The sequence below is a fragment of the Entelurus aequoreus genome, linkage group LG16, assembly GCF_033978785.1.
Source record: "Entelurus aequoreus isolate RoL-2023_Sb linkage group LG16, RoL_Eaeq_v1.1, whole genome shotgun sequence".
NCBI lineage: Eukaryota > Metazoa > Chordata > Actinopteri > Syngnathiformes > Syngnathidae > Entelurus > Entelurus aequoreus.
This window is the reverse complement of record NC_084746.1, coordinates 30,852,963-30,860,462: the sequence shown is the minus strand read 5'-3', so window position 1 is coordinate 30,860,462 and position 7,500 is coordinate 30,852,963. Positions and strand designations below refer to the sequence as shown.

Genomic DNA, 7,500 nt, shown 5'->3' with positions numbered 1-7,500 from the left:
AAATACAGTATCTTATCAATAATGAATAAATAAATATTGGGGGAGGGTGGCTTGGTTGGTAGAGCGGCAGTTGCCAGCAACTTGAGGGGTTCCAGGTTCGATTCCCGCTTCCCTACTACTGTCGTGTCCTTGGCCAAGAAACTTTACCCACCTGCTTCTAATGCTACCCACACTGGTTTAAAGGTAGCTTGAAAATGTAGGCCATGGTTTTCACTATGTAAAATGCTTTTTGAGTCTCTAGAGAAAAGCGCTAAATAAATAGAATTCATTTCATTGAATATGCCGAGGGCCAAAAAAAAACAAGCTTCTGGGCAAAAAAAAATCCTTTAGGTTAGCGAGGGGTTTCAAACTCGTTTTAATAGAGGGCCATATCGCAGTTATGTTTGCCCTCAGAGGGCCACTTCAAACAGTGAATGATATTATTACACAATTGCCTGTGCATTTGATGAGTTCTTTTTTTTATGCACAATGTAAAAAAAAAAAGTGTAGATTTTACAGTAAAAAACTGACAGGTCAGTCGCAAACATTTTATCGTAAAATTTACAGTGTTTTTTTCAGCATGTTACTGTAAATGGAAAAAACAGTACCACTTTTTTTTTACTGTAAATATAAAACTGCATTTTTAGAGTAAAAGACTCTTCGTGAAACTGGAAAACATACAAAAGACTTGTTCTTATACATATAAAATGTGTGATCAATGTTTACATTAAATCAAAATACATAGCAAAATTAGCGGTTACGTTGCATACAGACTGGAATGCTAACTTTTAGCATTAGCTTCTATTTTGTAACAAGTATAGACCATCAATGAACTTGCACAAATGTCATATATTGGATACACTTACAAACAAAGCTTCTTCAAGGCTCAACGACGATGATGCAACGCTTCAGAGGGAAATGTTTGTAGAGCACATTGTCTCACACAAAATGGAAAAACAAGATGGCTACTCTGACCGTTGACCTTTATGAGTTGACAGTGACAGCCAATAAAAAAATGGGGGCGTTTCTAACTGATATTATTTCCTTAAACCACCACCGAGGGGCACTGTGTAACATTACACACGACGTATGACCAGTAGTAGCATTGAGGGGTGTGCATGGAGAATGGAACTTCCCATGTAGGTGTGAAAATACAGTACAGGCCAAACGTTTGGACACACCTTCTCATTCACAACACACCTGATGGTCCCAACCCCATTGATAAAGCAAGACATTCCACTAATCAACCCTGATAAGGCACACCTGTGAAGTGAAAACCATTTCAGGTGACTACCTCTTGAAGCTCATCGAGAGCATGCCAAGAGTGTGCAAAGCAGTAATCAGAGCAAAGGGTGGCTATTTTGAAGAAACTAGAATATTCAAAAAATTGGCCCTAGTGTGTGAATGTGAGTGTGAATGTTGTCTGTCTATCTGTGTTGGCCCTGTGATGAGGTGGCGACTTGTCCAGGGTGTACCCTGCCTTCCGCCCGAATGCAGCTGAGATAGGCTCCAGCACCCCCCGCAACCCCAAAAATGGACAAGCGGTAGAAAATATATGGATGGATAGAATATAAAACATGTTTTCAGTTATTTCACCTTTTTTTGTTAAATTCATAACTCCACATGTGTTCATTCATAGTTGTGATGAATGAAAATAAAGAAAACGCATTGAATGAGAAGGTGTGTCCAAACGTTTGGCCTGTACTCTATAAAAACAAATTAGTTGAGAAATCAGCCTAATTCAGTGCATGGAAACATAGCCACTGACGTATGCATTGACCTGAACCATCACTGACCATATAGCAACTCGTGCAAGTACAGTCAATATAAATTGCTTGATTAACTTGTGTGTGTATATACATGATTAATGTGATTATTTATTTGGAATAATCACATGAGTTGAGTCGATATTTTTGACAGCTCTACTTTATTTCTGATTTCATACATCTCGTTCACCTTTGCAAAGACATTTTCCAATTTCGGATCAACATTTGCAAAAAAACGACTGTTGTAACTCCAGTAACACTCTCTGTCTCTCTTTGAATGTTTACTAGTGACGTAGGAAACTAACAAGCTAGATAGTCGACGAGTGTTATGGTTGACTCACAGGAAAATAATCCCCCTAGAGCGGGGGTCATCAACCCACGGGCTCTAGAGCCGCATGCGGCTCTTTGGCCCCGCCCTAGTGGCTCCCTAGACCTCTTTCAGAGATGTGTGAAAATGAAAAAAGTATGAAGAAAAGAAAAAAAATATTTTTGGTTTGAATATATTTTCTGTTGGAAAACAAACATGGCACAAACCTTCCAAATTGTTACAAATCCCACTGTTTATGTTATACATGCTTCACCGATGAGAGTATTTGGCAAGCACTGTTTTGTCCTACTAATTTCAGCAATCCTTGAACTCATCGCAGTTTGTTTACATGTCCAACTTTCTCCGATGCTGCCACACAATGGCGTGATTTAAGCCACTCCTTCTGTGTCTCATTTTGTCCACCAAACGTTGTATGCTGTGCGTGAATGCACAAAACTGAGCTTTGTTGATATTATAGACTTGTCAGAGTGCCAATCAGGCATATTTGGTCAGTGCATGACCGCAAGCTAATCAATGCTAACATGCTATTTATGCTAGCTGTATGTACATATTGCATCATTATGCCTCGTGCGTAGGCATATTAGAGCTCATTTAATTTCCTTAATGTCCTCTGTGTATTTAATTTATATTTGCATGTCTCATGACACATCATCTGTATGTAATATTGGCTGCATTTCTCATAGTTGTTTGTCTGCCATGTTGTTCCAGACCACAGCAAACGTTACCCAGCTTGCAAAGATTGTAATAAATCCATTAGAAGAAGACAGCCTGCCGTTTCCTTAAACTTGGACACACATCTATACCTTTGGCCATTCTGAGCCAGTAATTTCCAGAAGTTATCTCATCCTGTGAGAAGCCTCCATTTTACTAATGATTTCCAATGTTGCAAAATGTGTAGAATAAAAATTAAAATACACCATTTCTGTCAACGAAGATTTGCGTCAGCCTTTGATAGTAGGTTAATATAGACACTTACATCATGTGTTGCCGTCATTATAAGATTTATATAAGGCTTTTAATTTTTTGAGGCTCCAGACAGATTAGTTTTTTTGTATTTTTAGTCCAAAATGGCTCTTTCAACATTTTGGGTTGCCGACCCCTGCCCTAGAGTTTAGGCAGAAAATTGCACGGCCCCCTGACGCCGAAATTTGACAGGCTCGTGACATCGTCGGACGGGACCATAAACCAATCTTCCAAAATGAACAAGACGCTCGCCGGGCCTTCCCGTGTTGCCGTACGGCAATTTGCGGCGTGTTCGGGGTGTGCAAAGTACGCCATGCTTTTGATGCATTTTAGCACCCCTCCCACTCCTCCTTCATCTTGTCTGGTGCCATTTTCATTCTTTGCATAAATGCAGTCTAACAGTATTAAGTATTCATGCGCGTCGGGGAAGGTGGTGCCTGTCCTTCAGGGTAAGTGTCAGGCCTGCGTGCGGCACAAGAAAAGCCCCGGGGAGAGGGGAACATTAGGATCCATCAGCCTGACAGACAAATCATTCTCTCATGTAAACATAAATATGAGGGTATGTTTCCACCGTCGTCCTGCTATCTGTTGCTAGGCTACCTTGCATTAAGCAGTGTAGCTGTCCCTGTTCATTTTGCTCCAGGGATTCCAGCAACACGATCATATAACCTGCTGGGTCTTAATGAGAAGGCCCGCTCATATGAGTGGATATGAACATGGCCAGATGTGAAATTTATTCAAAGCGCGGAAGAATTTGGCTGTCTGTCAGCTGTCGTCGCAGCGGGCAGCCTCTTATGAATTTGAAGTGGGTCGAGGATTGGGAGGGGGGAAGCAGGTTTGAGGGCAATTTTTCTCCATGCAAAACACACCTGAGACAGTGAAAGGTCACAATAGATCAACACAATTTAGCACGGGCCAGGAAATAACCCATTAGATTATGGTGCAGACCTGGATTAGGTATTTTTCATTTACAGTAATATATTGGTCATGGGCCATTCTATCAAATGCGTCCCCAGGAAATAAAATGTATTAATGTACGGTTTAATTACTGTAAAGTTTACAAAATATACAGTACAGGCCAAAAGTTTGGACACGCCTTCTCATTTCAATGAGTTTTTTTTTTTTTCATGACTATTTACATTGTAGATTGTCACTGGAGGCATCAAAACTATGACACCTGTGAAGTGAAAACCCTTTCAGGGGACTACCTCTTGAAGCTCATCGAGAGAATGCCAAGAGTGTGCAAAGCAGTAACCAGAGCAAAGGGTGGCTATTTTGAAGAAACTAGAATATATCATTTCACCTTTTTTTGTTAAGTACATACAGTAACTCCACATGTGTTCATTCAGAGTTTTGATGCCTTCAGTGACAATCTACAATGAAATCACTGCACGTAAGCGAAGATATTACGGACCTTCGATCCCTCAGGCGGTTCTGCATCAAAAAGCGACATCAGGGTGTAAAGGATATCACCACATGGGCTCAGGAACACATCAGAAAACCACTGTCAGTAACTACAGTTCATCGCTACATCTGTAAGTGCAAGTTAAAACTCTACTATGCAAAGCGAAAGCCATTTATCAACAACACCCAGAAACGCCACCGGCCTGCCTGGGCCCGAGCTCATCTAAGATGGACTGATGCAAAGTGGAAAAGTGTTCTGTGGTCTGACGAGTCCACATTTCAAATTGTTTTTGGAAACTGTGGACCAAAGAGGAAAAGAACCATCCAGACTTTTATAGGCGCAAAGTTCAAAAGCCAGCATCCAACGTGCCAACTTCACTGGTTTTGGGTTTGGGTTTTTGTGTCTGTCAATGGCACTTTTGATTTCGAATTGTATCCAAGACGGAAAAAAGAAGGTTTGAGGGCATTATTTCTTCGCACAAAACACACCTGAGACAAGAAAAGGTCACAATAGATCAACCAACACACACACGCACACACACACGCTGCTTGGGAACACACCGTAAACAATGTGACACGCTGTGCTCCATAAAGGTCATTTGTTGAGAAATCACTGATCCCCAAATGCATTAACAAAGTCAATTAACTACACCAAAGAAGAAAGGACACCATCTCCAGTAATAACAACAAAAAAGTGGAGCCAAGCTGCGTCCCCAGGTAATTATGTGTGCCATAAAAACGACAGTAGGAGGCAATGGTCACTGAGAAGAAAGAGCGGGGAGATGAGGGAATGTGGCGCCAACAGCTGCTTTGAATAGATTGTGTGTGGGATGAATTAAAAAGTTGAACCTTTCCCCGGCTTGTATTCACATGTCTGCCTCTGGGTGATTAATCATGGCCGTCAGGACCTGTAATCCCTTTCAATGGGAAACAAATGCAGCCACTGTCCTCTCTCCTGTGCGCCGCTCGGGGCCCGGGGCCACCAGCTCCGCCAGCCCGGTCACAATACCTGCAGCGCATGCACACCAGGCCCCCGCCCACCCTAGGGAGCGAGCATGTGTCCACACACTGTAATCTATTCCAGACATGATGAGACGGACAAAAAGACTTGGATTTCAGCACAAATTGAAGGCGCAATCCATTGGTTTTGTGCATCCGCTTTGTCGATAGTCAAGGGAAGTTGGAATGAGAAAAGAAGTCCATTCTATTAGTAACACCTGCACATTCTAATAATGGGATCTAATCGAAAATGGTGATTGTCTATTTAACGAGGGTAAATACACCTCTCACTGCATGGTGCAGACTACGAGCATGTGGTTGGACCATTACCAAATTGCACCTCCATCCATCCATCTCAGCTGCATTCGGGCGGAAGGCGGGGTACACCCTGGACAAGTCGCCACCTCATCGCAGGGCCAACACAGATAGACAGACAACATTCACACTCACATTCACACACTAGGGCCAATTTAGTGTTGCCAATCAACCTATACCCAGGTGCATGTCTTTGGAGGTGGGAGGAAGCCGGAGTACACGGAGGGAACCCACGCAGGGAACCCACGCAGTCACGGGGAGAACATGCAAACTCCACACAGAAAGATCACGAGCGCAGGATCGAACCCAGGACCTTCGTATTGTGAGGCAGACGCACTAACCCCTCTTCCACTAGTCCAGGGATGTCAAACCGGTCTTCATTGAGGGCCACATGGCAGTTATGGCTGCCATCAGAGGGCCGCTTGTAACAGTGAATAATGTATGAATTTGCCTCTGGATTTCATTATTATTATATAAATTGTTGTCGATTTTACAGTAAAAACTTTACAACATTTTTTATACAACCTTTTACAGTAAATGGGAAAACAGTAGAACTGTTTTTGGGGGGCGTTTTAATGGAAAAAGCTGGCAGCTTAGTTGCCAGATTTTTGGTGTTAAATTTACATAGTTTTTTGCAACATTATATTGTTTATGGAAAAACAGTACAAGTTCTTTCTTATTCTGCCAACTTAGCTGCCAGTTTTTCCACATGTACAACAAATGTACCGTCTTTCCATTTACAGTAACACCCCGTTAAAAACAACAACAACCGTAGATTTTACAGTAAAAATATGGCGGCTCAGTCAACAGAATTTTAACACAAACAACAGTGGTAGTGTTTTTTCAATTTACAGTAATATGCTGTAAAGAACACCGTAAAATGTATTGTCATTTTTTAAAATCTGATGGGTAGTTTGCTATAAAGTTAAGTATTTTTATTTATTTTTATTTAGACAAAAACATATTTGGAAAGTATGATAATATACTGTAATATTTGTTGCAATATTGGATACTATTCAATGTTAAAATGTATGCAATTTCAAGCAGTACATATATTTTTTCTGTCAAAATGAAAAAAATCCATTACATTTAGTGAGAAAATATTAAGTACTTTATTGACACACATCATTTCCAGGTGTTTGCGAGCCAGATTTTGACACCCCTGACTCATATGCCTCAATATTTTCACTATTCACTCAATGTCAGCTCCATATTTCCAATTTTTCTGAAAATGTTTGAGTATTTCGAGGCATAGGCAGGACCGCCCCACACTAAATTAAAGCCCTAAGCCAGTGGTTCTTAACCTGGGTTTGATCGAACCCTAGGGTGAGTCGGGCTCAGGGGTTGGGCGGAGGTCAAGACACACCCGACTCATCGTGTAAATAAAAACTTCTCTCTATCGGCGTATTACGGATACGGCAACAGCAGATTGATTTGCAGGTGTGCAATTAGTTGTGAGTTTATGCACTGTGTTGGTTTTGTTGTTTGAACAAGGTAATGTTCATGCACGGTTCATTTTGTGCACCAGTAAAAAAACATGGTAACACTTTAGTATGGGGAACATATCCACCATTAATTAGTTGCTTATTAACATGCAAATTAGTAACACATTGGCTCTTCTGTCCATCCTTCCAGTCAGGGATTTATTTATTTTGTTTCTATCTGCATTTGAGACAGATGCTATCACGTTAGCTCATGCTACAGAGGTTCGTCGATGATGGGTGTCCTTTGTCGCGCCGTCGATCA

General features: G+C 41.3%; 1 protein-coding gene across 3 annotated transcripts in view; it reads right to left on the bottom strand.

Annotated features, from left to right (window-relative positions):
• The window catches only part of LOC133630840 (pre-B-cell leukemia transcription factor 1), a 309,529-nt gene that overhangs the window by 232,769 nt on the left and 69,260 nt on the right, over window positions 1–7,500 (bottom strand). The window contains exon 1 of one of the 3 annotated variants that reach the window (XM_062022629.1): window positions 846–961. The exons of 1 other annotated variant lie outside the window; for it this stretch is intronic. The gene's annotated coding sequence lies outside the window, so the exon portion shown is untranslated. Of the gene's footprint in view, window positions 1–845; window positions 962–7,500 lie in introns of those variants that run through there. One more of the 3 variants, XM_062022628.1, reaches the window with a different exon arrangement.